The sequence below is a fragment of the Homalodisca vitripennis genome, chromosome 3 (assembly GCF_021130785.1).
Source record: "Homalodisca vitripennis isolate AUS2020 chromosome 3, UT_GWSS_2.1, whole genome shotgun sequence".
NCBI classification, from domain to species: domain Eukaryota; kingdom Metazoa; phylum Arthropoda; class Insecta; order Hemiptera; family Cicadellidae; genus Homalodisca; species Homalodisca vitripennis.
In genome coordinates, this window is record NC_060209.1 from 85,868,207 (window position 1) to 85,886,817 (window position 18,611).

At 33.0% G+C, this 18,611-nt stretch overlaps 1 protein-coding gene across 2 annotated transcripts in view; it reads right to left on the reverse strand.

The window, feature by feature from the left end:
* Nucleotides 1-18,611, reverse strand: part of LOC124357142 — a 54,271-nt gene that overhangs the window by 24,535 nt on the left and 11,125 nt on the right. The gene's annotated exons all lie outside the window — the stretch shown is intronic.

Here is an 18,611-nt window from a genome sequence, read left to right on the forward strand (position 1 = left end):
TTTTATAAAGAAAAATCAAACTATTTTTAAAATAACTATAATTATTATGTTATTTGAATCCCTTAACTATCCCAACACATAAATATAATCTAGGTTAAAATAAGCAAACCATACCAGAGTGTTGTGACATGCATAATCACAACCACCATGTTGTGTGTCAACTCTAAAAACATGCATTTAATAAAAACAAAACTAATTTTTAATACTGAACTACAGAGTACATATCACAATAGGTCTGCACTCACCAGACCAATAATCTAGAAGTGACCTGAGGCCAATCATCATGGTGGAAACGAGATGGTGGTGAGGAGGGACCAGGTACTTTATTAAAAATTCATTCTACATAAACTTCTTAAAACCATATTGTGACTCGGAATTGGTTTACTACAAATCTCTAATCTGTTTGATACTTTAGATTTTCTGCTTAGTTCATTTTTCAGAATTGGCAACCAAAGTGGCCTAATTTCGACTGATAGGTTGGTCTGCCAATTTAATGTATAAGGCCTCAATTAATTTCCTTTTAAAGAAATGTGGTTCCCGATGCGTTATGTTGGCTTCATCCCAATTCATACGATAGTCTTCTGACCAACAATGATGTTCAATTTTTGGGGGATGCTGCCTTAGCACCCCCTGAATAAGCACCCTCTGGGCTCTGAAGTCATGCTTAGGAGGGTGCTTATTCAGCGCATGGACACAGTTAAGGCACTGAATTAGCACTCCTGATTTCAATTTCAATAATTCCCTGTTATTTCATAGACTAATGCATTACTGTTCCAATAGAGCACCCTAAGTGTTTAACACGAATGTTACAAAGGATAACCGGTTTCAGATATTTTCCATAGTTAATGTTACAAAAATAAAACACTAAGTTTCAAGGATTGTAGTATTCCTCAGTAATAAACTTTCAACTAAGAACCTATTAACCCGTTTCTTCCCACTGTCGACATTTGTCGACACGCAACTTAAATATTTTTTTGTGGGAAATTTTGATTGTCTAGGACTCTTACGATAATATCCCGCTGTTATGTTGGTATCTCTGAACTAGCAGTTGATGCGCCGCGGCAGTGGCTAGTTTGGTGCTTTTGTGTCAACAACTCTACTGATTGACTCTCAGCCTCACTATGTCACTGATAGACAGGTAAGTGTATTACAACCTTTTAAATAATAATATTATTTACTGTACGCTATTTATAGTGATATAAGATATGTGTATGACGTATTACTGTGTTGAACGTGTAAAATATTGTTTTAGGGTATCGATTTTACAATCATAAATATTGATGTCGACAAATGTCGACAGTGGGCACCAGCGGGTAGGGGTCGATGTCCATTACAACAAATTGTTTTTTTTAGGTTGACGGTAGCTGACATCGCTAATATATTGGAAGAGAGTGAAAATATTATAGATCCAACATTTTTTATTGAGCCACCAGATAATCCAGGCCCTCAGTGACTGTGATTCCGATGACGATGATAGTGGCAACATAAATCATTTATCTGGCAACCAACTCAGAGCTGGTGGTGAGCTGATAGGAAGAAAATTAACTGAAGATGGGTTAGTTACAATAAGAATTGGTGGAATACCTGAAGAAAAAAGTGACCAAGAAGAAGTGGAACAAGTAGAAGATAAGAAATTTGAGGAACCTGTGGACGAAGATGACAGTGTAGTAAGCGTAGATGGTTGTTTTTGAAGAAGAAACCCAAGGAAAAGTTAGTAAAAATACGTTAGAGAGCAGAACTAAAAAAAGAAAACAAATAAAAGATGTTAGAACAAAAAAGAAGGTGAAAGGAAATAAGTCAAAAACGTACATGGGAAGAAAAAGACATTGCAGATGTAAGCTCTATAGAGTTTACTCGTGTGAATTTCTTGTCAAATGATTATTCTCCTGTAGAAACTGTTTGAAATGTTCTTTGATGACGAGGTCGTAGAGTACATTGTTTATTGCACTAATCAATTATTCCCTAGAAAAAGGAAACATAAACTTTTCTACATCAAAAAATGAAATACGTCTGTTTTTTCGCCATTCTTTTTCTATCAGGATACAACACTATGGCTCGTTACAGAATGTACTGGGAAACGGCAGAGGACACACATCATGAAGCAGTTTCACGTGCAATTTCACGTAATCGTTTTCAGGATATCTTGAAAAACATTCACTTCTGTGAAAATGATAAATTAGACAAAGATGACAAGTTTGCCAAAGTTTCGCTCTGTTATGTGCATTGCTGAACGAGCGATGGCTTCGTTACTTCCCAGGTGACATTTACTTATCCATTGATGAATCCATGGTACCTTATTTTGGAAGGCACGGGTTGAAACAACATATCCATGGGAAGCCTATCCGATTCGGATATAAAGTTTGGATATTAGCTACAAGGTTAGGCTACGCTATTCAAGCGGAACCGTATCAGGGCAAAGCGACTGGAGCAACTATTCCTGAGCTCGGTGTGGGGAGGCTCAGTTGTCATTGATCTTATATCTGAACTCCCACAGGACAGAAAATATAGTTTGTTTTTCGACAACTTCTTTACATCTTTAAAAATGCTTGAAGCGTTAAAAAACAGGGGATATCATGGTACAGGGACCATAAGGGTAGACAGAGTTGAGGATGCCCCTCTTCGTAAACCTCAAGATCTCAAGAAAGAACCAAGAGGTACTTTCCATCAAAATAACTGACACAGACACCAACATAAACACTTGTAAGATACATGGACAACAGTGTTTTTACTATAGCGTCGACAGCAACAGGCGTTCATCCTGAGGGGAAAGCAAAGCGTTGGTCCTCTAGCAATAAAAAACACATCGTTGTGCCACAGCCAAACTGTGTCAAATTGGTACAATATGAATATGGGTGGGGTGGATAGGCTAGATGAAAATGTATCTACCTACCGTATTCATATTCGCAACAAAAAAGTGGTATTGGCCAATGGTTGCATACATGCTGAATGTGAGTATGAATAATGCTTGGATTTTATACAGAATGACGCCAAAAGGAGCTGAAGAACAATTAGATCTTCTTGGATTCACCCGCTACATTGTCCGTACGTACATGCGAACATGCACAAGCCATCGATCCTCTGCAGGACGGCCAAGCCAGACAGTATCCAGTAGGGTGTTGCCTGAAATCCGATTCAGTGGAAAAGATCATCATTTAGAAACAGTTCAAAAGCAAAATTCGCTGCGCACTGTGTTCCAAAGCAACAAGGAAACGGTGCAAGACTTGTCAAGTTTGGATGCCATGTGCTTTGTGCGGAGGCTTTCCATACTTCATGAGGAAGTAATCTCTTATACAATCCTTTCTGATATGTAATCTATTCATAAAATACTGTAATGGAACAATAAAAGCATCATTATTTCATTTTTTAACTTATTTTAAAACCACCCCTTTCATTCCCACTGTCGACAAATGTCTACATTAGCCTCTATTCTCTAACTGCACCCGTTCATGCCCACTGTCGACATATGTCGACATGCTATAATTTATTGTTATTATTAAATTTTACATATTTCATACTAAAACTATAGTAAATAACTGATAATAAAGCAAATAACCAAAGGCCACCAAAAAATCTGACAAAAAAATAATTTGGGCAGAAACGGGTTAAGGCAAAGAGGTTATAGTTTTTAAGAAGGTTTATGTAACGTTTTTAAAGCTACATTGATTTATTTTTTAATTGAAACTTAAATTAAATAAAAATTTTAGGATCGAAATATTGGGACTTAATTTTAGATTAGATTGTGAAATGTCAGGGTAAAATCGAACATGTAATCCTTTGGCAAGTTAATACTGGTAGTTTTAAATTGTTAGGAAGGCAGGTTGACTGCCTTGAATTGATTAGAACTTGTCTTATTGTGAGTATTGTTCTCCTGTTTGATACAGCTGGACCAATGAGAGAGCACCACGGACGTCCTGCAAAGTTGATTGGAAAGGGAAGTATTTAAAGCGCCCGCTCATAATTTTCGCCCTTTGGTTATTTTCGTGAGTAAAGTTAATTGCAGTGTGCCGTATTTCTTAAATTTTTTTTCCGCGAGTGATTTTGAGGTAAGCACCAAATTTATTGTACGTTTTATTGAAATAGTCATCTTGATCTGATATTAAATTAATTTTTGTTGTCTTTTTTATAGGAAAAAATTAAATTCATAGAAACTACAGAGCAATCTGAATAACTTATTCTCGAAGAACAATAGAGCATAATAGAATCATACAAGTTACATTTGGTTCATGCTTGCAAGAGAAGTGAATTAAAATTGAACTTTGTTAATAACTTTAATTGAGATTTGAAAAAGTAGTAATTTATTAATATTTAACTGGAACTGTTTTTATTGTGAATTATTAATTGAAAATTAATTGAACTTTATAATTGTTAGAGAGAGAGTTGTAATCTGAATTGCAGAGACTTGAAAGTTAAGGTTCAAATAGTGTAAAGAGAAGTTGAAATTTTATTTTGTATTTTGAGTGAACTTAGAAGTGAACATTTTTATTTTTATTATTTCCAAGTGGTATTTCATTTTATTTTAAAACTTTATTATTTTATTTTAGAAGAGAGCTCTGATTTTTAGTTTGATATATTTGATTAATATTATTACTTCTTGCCAAAGGAATTTTTAAATTTACTAAAAGGTTTGTCAATTCTTTGTGGAAAATAGAGTGATAAAAATTCTGAAACGTTGAACTTATTAATTTGCCAGTTAAAAATAAATCCATTGTTTTTATTTAGAACTGATTTTTATTTTAGACGAACCAGATAATATTTAATAGTTAACAAATTTAGTAATACATTGTACTTAATATTCACTAGGATCTTTACTAATCAAAAAAATATTTTATATCGTCTTGGATGTATTATTGATGATTTAAATATTAATACTCTGGAATATTAATATCAACAATCCAAGTCGTTATAGTTTACAACTTTGTATTCTATTTCTGGAATTAGATGTATTTAAATTAAAAATATTTATTATTCTTATTAATTAAATAAATTATATTTTTTTATTTTTCAATTACCCAAAGCCATTACATGTCTTCATTTTGTATTCTGATTTGCGTTGTTTAATTATGATTAATTTATATTTTATAAGGGCATTTAAAATATTAATTCTTATCTGGAAGGATAGTATAACTAATAAAACGAGTTAATTGGCACGATAGTGTTTAAATGCCTATAATTTTATCAATATCAAAAAGTATAAAAATTTTAAATTGGGTGGATATGAAAGTAATCCTTCAGATAGCTTGCAAACAACTCTAAAACTACATAATTATATGCACTTAAAAGAAACATGTAGGATGTAAACTATTTTTGACATCAAGGCTGGGTGTTCTATTGCCTAAAATGTCTAATAAGGTTATAAATACATTCTGTATTATTATAAACATTGTATGACTTTGACTGGAAATGCAAATTAAAATAATATTTTAGTTAATGTGTTATTTTGATAAAATCCAGTAATGTAAAGGGAGAACAGCATGTCGTGTTCATGGATATAAGAATTAGTGACAATTAATGAACTGTCTAAACTCAGCTACTATTTTGCTGCTAATGCATGCAGTATGAAGTACTATTGTATTAAAAACTTGAATGAAAAGAGCAAATGATGTAACAAATGGCATTAGAGAAAAACTTCCATCTCGCCATCAGGACATTATTTGAGCAATTTATTGAGTATGTTGGAGTGGAATAACATAAATAATTTGCTTGGTTTACGAATTTTTACTAGCTATATGATGCTGTAACACATGCTCACATTGATGTATGAAACATACAACTTAAGTCAGTGTAGTTTACCAACTAAGCTAATAAATAACTTATCTGCAATTTTATCTACATCAATAAAAATAAAATTATGTCTGTTGGTAAGAACAGCTGGACCGACATGACTAATATTACTTTATTTTTAAATGTTCGCAATAGTCCAAATTAATCTTTTTATGAAGAATAGAAAATATGTATAGATCTCAGAGTATCCATCAAAACGGGAAATTTCAATGCGCTTGATTTAACACCCCCTTCATGATATAAAATTGACATCCCCACTCCTGTTCCCTCCTTCTTGCCACCATCTTGTTTCTGCTGTGAAGATTGCCATTTACTATTGGCCTCTGGTCAGTCGTAGGTGGTTGGTCTACAAATGCAGACCTATTGAGTAGTTCATTGACCAGTGACCTGTATTCTGTAGTTCAGTTTTTATAATTAGTGTTGTGTTTAGTTTTTTATTAAGTGCAAGCTTTAGAGGTAGTGAAGTTGACATACAACATGGTAGTTGTAATTCCTGACTTATGCATGTCACAACGCTCTGGTACAATTTGTTTACTTTACCCTAAATTGTAGTTATATCTTAGGTTAGTTATTTACTTGAGGAAGATATCAAATAGCAGATCTTGATAAGTAATGTTACTGATTTTTTTTTATCACTGGATGGCTAGTGTGCAGAAAAATCCTATTTTTTCCTGCGCAATCTTCCCTCATCAAAAGCAAACTTCAAACAAAGAAGTTCTGTTGTCAAATTAGCGAGTTCTTCATCATACGAGGGTCGTCCATAAAGTAACCGCCGTTTGGGCGTGGCACGATAAGTAGTGGGGGTAGCGCCGCCATTCTCACATCGGTGTGCGCAGCCGTTCAGTACGCTTCTAGCTGTGCAAGGGAGAGCATCGTGCGATCGCGCGTTCTTTTGGTACAACGTAAAAAACATGAGCGCCGTGATAGAAAATCCCGCCACGTGTGAAGTGCGTGGTGTAATAAGATTTCTGTGGTCGAAAAGTTACACAGCAGCTGAAATTCATCGTGAATTGAGTGCGGTGTATGGCCCAAACATTATGAGCGAAGGTGTAGTCCGTCAATGGAATGGGGTCATACCGCTTCGCCAAGCAAGCCGAAGAAAGCTCGCCAATCTTTTTCAGCGAGAAAATTGATGGCTACAGTTTTTTGGGATGCTAAGGGCATCTTGCTCGTTGAATTTATGGAGCGTGGTACGACCATTACAGCTGCAGCTTACTGTGAAACCTTAAAACGGCTACGATGAGCGATTCAAAACAAGCGTCGTTGTCTTCTGACATCTGGTGTTGTGTTTGTCCATGACAACGCCCGCCCTCATACAGCTCAAAGAACGACAGAACTTTTGAAAAAGTTCAAATGGGACGGTTTTGACCACCCCCCTCTACAGCCCGGATTTGGCTCCCAGTGATTTCCATCTTTTCCCGTACATGAAGCGGTGGCTTGCATCTCAGAGGTTTGCGAGTGGTGAAGAGCTTCACAACGCTGTAACATGTTGGCTACGTTCTCAGGCGGCAGATTTTTTTAAAGACGGAATTTAAAAAACTGTTAAAAGATATGATAAGTACTTGAATTTGTATGGTGAATATGTAGAAAAGTAGAGAAAAGCTGCAGTTTTAACATTTATATAATAACATTTTTGTATCTCAACTAGTTTATTTTTTATTTCAAAACGGAGGTTACTTTGTGGACGACCCTCGTATATTGTGCTTGCTTAATCTGTCTTAAGTTTTTTTATCTCTTGAAGAAGAGATCTTATTCAAATCCTTGAAATGTAGCATTTATAAACAATGGCAAATGTCCGAAATCCTGTTATTCTTTCAGATCATCCATTATCGAGGTTAAGTGGTAGAGAGGACTTTATAGTCCTAACTTCGCCTCTAATAGACATTTTTCATTTCATTTTTTATCAATATTGAGTATGAAAATATGTTGTATTATATATTAAAATATTTTCTCTAGAAACAAATGAACTTCTTAAATAGCAAAATACATTATTCAATTTAGAGTGCCTTAAAGAAAAATTAAATGTTCTTTCTAACAATAATTGTATATTTGTAAATAAAAGAACTAGTGTCACGTCTTCGTGGGAGATGCGATTGTATGGAGTGCTCTCAAAATATGTACTGACTGCAGATGGTGTACAGTGTGTTTAATCCGATGATTCAAGCAGGCACTCTACACACTCATATCTTAGACCAAGGATTAAAAATACCAAATTATAAATGTTTTATAGGTCATATATTTTTGCTCCACACACTTGAAACCAACAGCTAGACAGATAAATAATATCCTCAACCAACGGGAGAAAGAGACAAGCGAAATAATCAGTTCTTATCTTGTTGGCCAAGCTGACTTAACTTTTATATTTAACATGTTGCAAGGTATATGCCTAGTCCACTGCAATTTTGTTGTCTGACCATATTCTGTTTGGTCTCAATAAAAATATTTTCTTTACAGTCTTCCCTACAGCCATTTACATCTTCAAGGCGTCAATATGAAATTCCCATCTCAGTAGAATTTAGTTCTTCCCTTAGCAAGGTCTCAGCTCTGTTGCTTAGCACTCAGCCAATTAATATCTTTCCCTCTTTATCTAAAGGCCATATAAGAATCAAAAACTGTCCAATTACTGTATCTCTTAATACAAATAATATATCTATCAGTCTAGTTTTTATACTGATCATAGAACTATAACACCTCCATATTAAGTTCCTGATAACATTAGAATTGGGATGGAACACCATTTTCTCGTCAGTACTAATTGAAAGAATTGCAGAAATTTTCACTTCTTTGAGAGAAATCTCTTCTTTTGCCTTAATCAACTCTGTGATCAATGACAAGACCTTTAATTAAAATTAATGAAATAATTTTCATTTCTGATTTCTACTGTAGTGCTTTGAGAGACATCCCAAAAGTATCAGACTTGCTACTTATGGTATGTAAGCCTGAGATTTGAGAGACATAAATCTGCATGCTATAGAGCAGCCACAATGTTAAAATTGAAAGATAAATTGTAACACTAAATTAATTTCTTTACAAAATTCTAACGAGATTTGTTTGTGTTTACGAAAAACACTCATATGTTCTACAAATGCCTCACAGTAGGATTGCAGTTATTAAGAAACCATTCAGTTACCATATGCTGCTCATGAGTTTCTCTTCCTCTCTCTGTTATACTTATTACTTATACAGTTTGTGGTTGGACTGGAAATGTAAACAAAGTGGATGGCCAGGACAGTTCGCCTAGATACTCTAGATAGTGCCATTGATGGATGTGTGCATGTGCACGTGATTGAGTTGTGCTTGATTATTTACAAATAATAACTTTTAATTTTTTATTTACAAAAATTGCAAAGATATTTTATTTTATTGCCTACCTCATTTAATTTTGAATGTAAGTTGTAGAATATACTGTATGACCCTAACTTTGTATGTAAAAACAAAATATTTTTTTAATATTATACTTTTCAACTTAAAAAAAATTAAAAAGACCTGAATGAGACTTACATATTAATCATTTTTCCTTTAAGTTTCCCACAAACAATGGATTGGTGAAACATAACAGATATATAAAACATTCAGTTCAAGATTAACCTTACAAACTTGACAAAACAATTTCTACTAAGAGCTCATGGCCCACCTCCCTCCGACTGAAGGATCACTGATTGCACGTAAAGTAGTTATTAAACTCCTATGTTGATGTGCTTAGTGTATTCTTTACAAGTTAGTTATAATATTTTAAAATAATTATAACAGGCTCAGAATACTATTTATATGTGAAGTTTGAGGTTTGTGGCCTGGTATTGTGTTAAAATATGACTTCTTTCTTAGAGGAATATTATATTAAATCTCAAGTTGAGGAAAACAAAACAAAATTCTACAAAACAAACATAATTTTATTAATTCTAAATATAATACAATGCTGGAATCAAAAGTTAATATTTTACACAGTATGTACACTTATGTCTTGTTTCTGGTAATCATTACAAAACATAAATCTGTAAAAAGGAAAACGGATTCATCACAATAGATTAACATTATATCTAAACTATTGCTGAACAAAATTCCTCTTCATCTGCATCCTAAAATCTGCTGGTATTCCTTGATCAGATCTAAAATCATTCTGGTAACTCTCCATAAGAAATGAGGGGAAATAAGGCATTCCTCAGTTTTCTTTCTTGTACTTGAGATAACTGATAATATTGCGACAACTTACATATTCTACTAAAATAATAAATCGTCCTTAAATTAATTTTAGAGTGCAACAAAGCCAACTGAGATCCTTATTCAATCTGATATTAATTATGTTATCATATTACATATATTTCAAACTGATAACAAAACCCTAAGTTCAGTGTTTCTTATGAGAACAACAATTGCAAAACCTTAAATTTTTCTTGATTAACTTTAAAATATCAACAACAAAACATGTTAGTGAAATATATTACATAAGCAACAATATCTAATATTACTGTTACTAATTGATGGGATAATTAACAGGATTACCTTGAGAACTATGAGAATGCTCTCTACTGGTTGAGAAAGAATGCAGAGCAAAAATTTCTGATTATGTGAAAAAATGTGTACTTCTGTGTTCTTTCAAATCAGTAGACCCTAGAAGATAGTTTTCAAGGTAAGCTTATTGATTTTCTTATCAACTAGTAACAATCCCTGACTTTCAGCCCTATTAATTCAATTTCCAGTATTAGTTTTATTCATCTAATTTTTTAAGCAACTATAAGTGTCTAAACAAGCGTAAATGGAAGCAGTTTCTGCTCCAACTCAGGACAACTGTGAGTTTTGTGTGAAATACTTGATTATAACCATCCATATAGTAATAGGTCTTCACCAAAAAGGAGTTCTTTGGATGATGAAGTAATCCTTCTCCGATAAATGGAACAATAAATATTTAATACGTAAATTGCATTGAAATCAGTTTTTCGAGGTACTCTATCACTTGGTAAAAGTCTAAAAATTCATGAATAAGTCTCAAATATGAGAAGTAATCAGAGCAAAGTGTGGAAATTACTCTCAAAATAGACAATTTTATTCCTTCCAAATGCAGTTCAATAAGATCTTCAAGTATCGTCACATAATAATTATATGAAGATAACAAACTTTCAACTTTTTTAAAGTACAATAGATTATTGAACTACTTTTATTTAAGAATAAAATAAGATATAGAATTTGGGACACATCTATAAATGGAAACTAAACTCTTCAACTTCATACAAGATTTCTAAACCTAATGAGTTTACTAGAAGGAATACTAGTAAGCAATTGTTCAAAGATTTGAATACTATGACCATACCCTGGATTAGTTTTACTCGGAATAGTATTTTTTTTTTTTTATTTTTACAATGCTTTGGAGGAATTATAACAATAACATTTATTATTACAAGTCTTTTACTTCAATTCAAAAAGTAAACAGATCACAAACCAACCAGTGTCACTTCATGTTTTTGTGGAAAAATTCCCCTTCCTTTACCGAATTTCACATTTCCATCCATATTTTTATGTGGACAAAGTTCAAAATTGTGGTATTTCTTCACATTACAGAAGTCTGGGATGTATTCAGAAAATCTTAGAAATTCAAATCCCAAGTCTCGAATATGTGAAATAACCAGTGCAAAGTCTGCAAATTACTCTCAACATAGATATTTTGGTTCTTATGCAGAAAATTATTAATGGAAATATCTACTGGTAAAGGTTATTTGTTCACAAAAATGTTTAGTAGAAAATGAATGCATATGAATTTTCCCTGTCTATTAATATTGGCAAAATATATACTTTTAGCTGATCTACATTTAAGATTATACGGAGCAGCTTACTGCCTGCACCAGACAGCTGTAGAAGCTTCTCAACTCTTCTACAGAGTCAAAAGCAAACACATCAATAGTCTTGTCTGTGGCTGGTGTTATGGCTTTTTCTGCTGTTTCGAGCAAATTCATTTTGTAAATCTCCATTAATTGATGACATCTTTATAGGTTTTAATGACATTTTTAAAATTTCATGTAATTTTTACACAATGTTACCTATTTTCATTGATAAGAAGACAAGTTTTATTAAAACGTACTTTTAGGCTACTTTTTAGTTAAATAATTATAAAACAATAAAATATCTGATGCAACAATAATGGCAATATTAGTTAAGACAAAAGCAATAAACAAATCTAATTTTCATGGAAATTAATAAAATTCTATGCTGTGTGCAAAGGGTTAAGTTAATCTGCACCTAATTTTCCATGTTCACCAATATAATATCTTCTAGTTATGCAAAGAATAGTTTCTTTAAAATTCAACCACTACAGCTATACAACAAAAATTAATTTATACAGCAAATGTTAAGTTAAGCTCCATTTCACTTGACAACTGTCACAGACCTGACTCTTGGAAAAGATTTGTCTAGTTTACCCAACAACCATCCAGTGTAAACAAGATGAAGAGGTGTTCTCATTGTCTCATCAGGTGCACAATTAATGACCTCAGACCTCTTTTGTAGTCTAGGTGTCTCTGATGTTGAAACAATGCAAGGAGTTTATTTTGGACATCTTTGTTGTCAACTTATTTTGGTTCTCTTCAGATAGCCCTGGACTCCAGATTCCAGTCAAGTCTGTGTCGGATTTCAGACGCTGCACCAAGTGGAAGGTGATATGGAGCTATACCCCATAGCTTTAGTTAACTGAATTAATTTATCTTTAAAGTTGAATATCTTGTTTTTACAGAGGGTCACTGTAATGGCTATGGAAAGGTTCCTAACACCACACATAAGCACATCCAACCCCCTCCTCCCCTCCATTAAAAGAATGAATGTGTCACAGTTCAGTAATAGTCAAAAACTCTCCCTCACCATCCAGCAATTCACTATGTAACTTGCTCATAATTTTATAAATTTTTCTAGTATTATTTATTTATGGCTAAAACTAATATTTAAAAAATGTGCAAAATACATAACTTTATTCAGAATATTCCGGACAGCTCTAATATGATTTTAAAATTACTTACTGCGTAGTTAAAAATTTTCTGCACAAGGTAAAATATGAAAAATTCAGTTACATTTCACTTTATTATTACAAAAATCATTTAACCAAAACTATATACCGCAAAAAATTATTAAATAACCACTTAAATTTTTTTTAACAATACTGTATACATTTGAGACCAAATTTTAAACCATAAAATTTATATAGAAAAATATAAAATTAAAACACTATGATGAATAAGTCATTATTCAGAAGAGCTACTGCTGTTTGAGCAATTCTAGTTCAGTGCCATTGAAGAGATGAATAGGCAGTTTTTACAGGTATCAGTTGTGATACATTCTGTGAAGTATACAGTATATTTCAGTGCTTTGGCAATAAACCTTTTCATTAATTATTGCTGCAGACTGAGCGTCAATGAACCACAGAAGTTACATTACAATAAGACTGCTAAAGCCTATAACACACCAATACAAGGGGGCTTTTTATGTAGTTTTAATTTTTAGTACAAGGCTAAATTTTGTATATTGAGATTGATGTTGTATTTCGCTGTGCTACATAAAAAACTGTAATTGTTTTATTACACATTTTAATTGTTTCTCGTGAATTGTAATATGTTGTTTATGGATTGATAACTACCTAAATTATCTTTGTTTGTTACTGTATAAATTTGAAATTATTTAAATTTATTTCTATACTAATAATTATTTCAATACAAATTATATACATTCTACAAAAAATATTATGATGATAGAATTAATTTGTTACCTATTATAGATTTTCTTTTTATGTCAATTTAAGTCTTTGTGAACCGTGAAAAAACAGTATCATTCAATCTTTATATAATTCAGTTGCCCTGGGTTTAAGTGAAAAAGACAGACCAAAATCAACTAAAATGCACAATGTTTAGTCCCCTGTGAAGATTTGGGATTATTTTATTTACACTTACGTAGAGGGCTAACATACAAGGGCTATCCAGAAATTAAGTTACGTTCCGCTCTGTAGCCGTTAAGGGCGGCACTATCACCGCCATTTACTGTCGGGCCTTTTCCGTTCAGTGGCCAAACCAGTGAGAGGTTACTGTCGCTCCTTGTTGTTTTACAATAGCAGTTTAAAATGTGTGAAACAATTGAAAATCCTGTGAGTTGTGAAGTGCGGTTGGTAATACAGTTATGTTGGCTAAGCGCAATAAACCAATTGAGATTTATCGCCAGCTCGGTGAAGTTTATGGAAACAATGTGATTAGATTTTTAAATGGCTGAACTAATGTGCATGATGACGAACGAAGTGGAAGGCCTGGTATTGTGACCGATGAAGTTGTCTCTGTCAATGAGAAGATTAATGAAGACTACCATTTCACAATAACAGAACTCTCACTTAGTTTTTCTCAAATTTCAAAGAGTTTGTTACAGGAAATCGATATGCAGAAGTTAGGTTATCATAAATTTTGAACAGGATGGGTACCGACCACACACGGAAAAACGGATTTGAGAAGTCCAGGTTGCTTTTAAGTGGGAGGTATTTCCACATCCACCTTAAAGTCCGGATCCTGCACCCAGTGACTACCACCTGTTTCCAGCATTGAAGACCTCATTTGCGATGCAGCGGTTTAAATGACGACATGGAACTGCGGGAGGATGTAACTATCTGGTTGAAGTTTCAGATGGCAGAATTTTATAACGCTGGAATTTTAAAGCTAGTTAACTACTGCGATAAGTGCCTAAGTTTGTATAGTAACCATGTTGAAAAATAGTATTTAGTGTCACTTTCAAATGTATATAACACTATTCCTTTCTTGGGTCAGATTCCGTTATATACCCCCAACGCATAAACTTTTTTCAATGAACTTAGAACGTTATACAACGATGTAGTTGAGTAACAGAACTAACATTCCATCAATCAACAAGCATTTCCAGGTATTGCGGTCGGTATTGTTGTCGCTGTTATCTTATCTTTCTCGAGAAACCCGATTACGGCAGGCCGCACGGCATCACATGAATATTTAAGTTTTTTGCACGGTACATAATTGCCTTTCCATTACAATTCAATTTATATTTCTGATCAGCCCCTCTAGAATTTGATATTTTACTGATAGGTACTATCTAGAGGGATGTTTTTCTTTCGTTGACATCAGCGCGGAGCAGCACCAAAGGTGCTGACGAAGACCACACTGATGGCCGGAGGCACTCACATTTTGGGTGGCGGAGTGTGATCGAGAATAAAAAAAAGTTTTGTGAGTTTTTTTCAATAAAGAGTTTAGTTTTTGTTTGGTAATGTTTGTTTTTGTTGAATTTTTGTGTTTGGAGAAATGTATGGGTGTGGTCGATATAATACGTAAGTACCCTTTTTTTCTTAGCTAGTAACCAATTGTAATTCATTATAATCATCCGTAAATGAAAAATTAGCGTTGGGGGCATAATGTTAGTTCTGTTACTCAACTACATCGTTTTATAATGTTCTAAGTTCATTGAAAAAAGTTTAGGCTTTGGGGGCATATAACGGAATCTGACCCTTTCTTGTACTTTGTTTTTTGTCTATATCAAAATCTAACTTACTTTCTGGGTAGCCCTCTTTGTTGCCTAGAGCTGAAAGTGATTTACAAAGTAACTCATAAGAGTTATAATAAAAGGTGTTTCTTTATTATTGTTTCACTAAAATGTTTCTAACTACAAAAAAATTGGATGATATTTTGTTCAGCAATCATCCAATCTTTTTCGATTAATGAAGGAACAAAACTGTTACCAAAATAAATAGAACAAAAAACTAAAGAGAATCTGAAATGACCTTTGGTACAGGTAAAGAAATTAACACCGTACTGAGTGTAGAATGTTGGAAAGCAAAGTACTTTACATCAAGATCTATATAAAGATTTCAAGCCTGTCTTAGAGAAACGGAATGTGGGCTACCTACCCCTAAATTGAGGGTTTGGTGGAAGGTGTGGATGTAACGAAAAAATTATTATTAAAAAAAAAAAAATTAAATTAAATTAAGAAGCTGATGATTACTCCCACCCAAGTGCAAGATTATTTTCATTTCGGGTTGGTATATTTTTTCTCTGTAATTTGTATATTGTTGTATACTGTATTTACATGTATTTAAAAAAAGAGAAAAAATAAACACATTTATTATTATATTATTATTTATTAACTATCTTAATACCAGTTTGTGTAGGCTAAAGGTAAAACAGAGACAGACTGAGTTCATCTAATTTTCTCTTTGTAATATTACTTAATCATTTAAGTCTGTAAATTGTTGGGAATGTGTCTAGATAGTAAATTGGCTTGGCAACTACACATAAAATCTCTATGCAAGAAACTTTCTAAAATTATATTCTTGATGAGAAATCTTAAAAATCGTGACTAACGAAATACTAACTACTGCCCATTATAGCCTATTTCACTCTCTGTTGCTGTATGGCATTAAGCTATTGGCACAGTTCTGCCTCCAAAGTGTTAGTTCTACAAAGTTATCAGAGTAATGGTTGGTTTACCAGATCAAGACTCATGTAAAAACAGTTTTAAGACTATTCAAATTATAACTGTGCCATAACTGTATGTATTTTCTAAAATATTTTGTAAAAAACAATCTTGATAATTTCAATTCCATCACATACCTATTCATATAGAACAATATTGTGTTACCTTTCCAAAAGTTAAGTACAGTGTTGTGCAGCCACAAATATCAACAATATATATTTTTATAATAAATGACTTCTCTTTATTAGGTGACTTAGTATACCTGCTTTTACTAGATGGCTTTCATTCCACAGAGTATATCAATTTTAATTTTATTGACATGATTTGTTAATGGTAAATACATCGTTACCTCTTTGGTAGGCCTATACCATATATTTAGTTACCATCGTTGTCTGGACGTATATGAGGGGGGAGGGGCTCAGGGGGCTGAAGCCCCAAAAAAATGTTGAAAGACATTCCTTTTTAAAGACTAGAACATAATTATAAGGTCTTAAACCACAATATCCCTGGGGAAGAACCGAGCTCCTATTTTTTGAGGATATTTTATACCTCCTAAACCACCCAATATGTCAGTCCTCCCTCTGAAATAATTTTCTATATAAGCCATGATTGCTATAAACCTATGATAAAGCCTATAACACCAATTATGTATATAGTGGCCCAATAAAAGATTGATTGAGAGTTGTGTTGAGGAAAGTACCTTCCTCTCTATCCACCACACTTGCAATATCTACTAGACTACTTATGATTACAATCATGGAGTTACATTCAATGTCACAGGGGGCTAGAATTATGCAATTAGATCTATGTAGTGTAGTCATGGTCAATAGAAATAATCTCTGGATTGGTTACATTTTAGAGCCTAAGTCCATTCACTTTCTTCTGAGTTTTATTTCACCTGACTAGTTTTAGAGGTATAACTATATCACCAGATTCAGGTAATACTATTGGTGTGTATTTAGTTTATATACACATAAAAATGTAATTTTGAAATATTAAAACTAAGTAAGCAAACTTTCCTACTTTGTATCGAACATTTAGAGTAGTATTTTTATAACACATGTATTTTTATATAACAAATGGATGGACTTAAAATTTTGTTTTGGAAACTTATATAATACAAGCGTGTGATGCAGTGAAACAATAACAAAGTGTATTAGATGGATTTTGAATAAAGAGGCAAACAAAATGAAAATCTCAACAATCTTTTCTAAAACCCTCAAAGGAGAATCTTTGTGTCAATGACAATTCTAAGCTCTGTTTCCGTGTAACTGAACATATGAACAGCAACAACAAAATATCATTATTTGTTTTAGAAATAATGAAATTGTTCCAGAGGATACAGCAAAAAAGAATTTAAGACCCTAATTTTGATACATTAGATTGATCATCCTAAACACCAAACACTTTTTATAATCCTTTGCACTCATAAAGAGATTATGTGATTGTCCTCCCAGCTCATGGAATCTTTATGGGCGGCCTGTGTCAGCTCTTAAGAGTTATGACCACGTCCTGTCCCTCAGTTTACCAGACCACACTTAATGGCCCTTGCTGTTTTCCATTTCAGTTAAACAGGCCACTAAATGTAGCCCACTGCATTGCGCAGTTCAAAAATTCAATCCTTATCCAGAAAATTCCTCGGCAAAATAAGGAACTAAATTAATATTTCACTACTAGCATCAAATACCATAGCAAACAACATTTATAGTTGTTTTTATTCAGTGTCAGTACCACCATAGCTGCTATAGTGTATCTTACCAATTTATTAAAATATTAGTGCATTTAGTGGAGTCAAATCTAAAAACTTAGAAAGGAGTTAATATTCTGTTCATGTTAGAGACCTACTTGAGACTAATATTTTTATATTGCAAATAAAAATAGTTTTAAATTAGGTGAAATATAATTTACTACATAATACCCTGTACATTTATGAGAAAATCATAACATAACTAATAAAAATAAAGTTTAAAGTTTACAGTTCTTAAACATTAAAGGACCGAAGATCAAATACTGCCTTTTATATACGAGTCTAAATGGTTACGTTATCACAGAGTGAAGACACTGAACTCAGCCGTGGCCCAATGAGCTGAGAGAACAACTAGCATACCCGAGATTTTCATTTGAGCTAGGCGAGAGATCAGTATGAGCTACACATAGTGGCCTTACAAGTGCAAAGAGTTAAATATTGGAAGTCTAGAGTTACAAACAAGAACAGACAGTATAGAGTATAACTGACATCCAAATAATATGGTGCTGCATTCAGTACTCAGAATTCTGCATTTTAATTTAAATATTGATTGAAAATTCTTTAGTTAGTTAAATTGTTAAACTTGTTGGGTTTGCTATCAATTATTTTAAAAATTGGTCACATTTTAGTATAG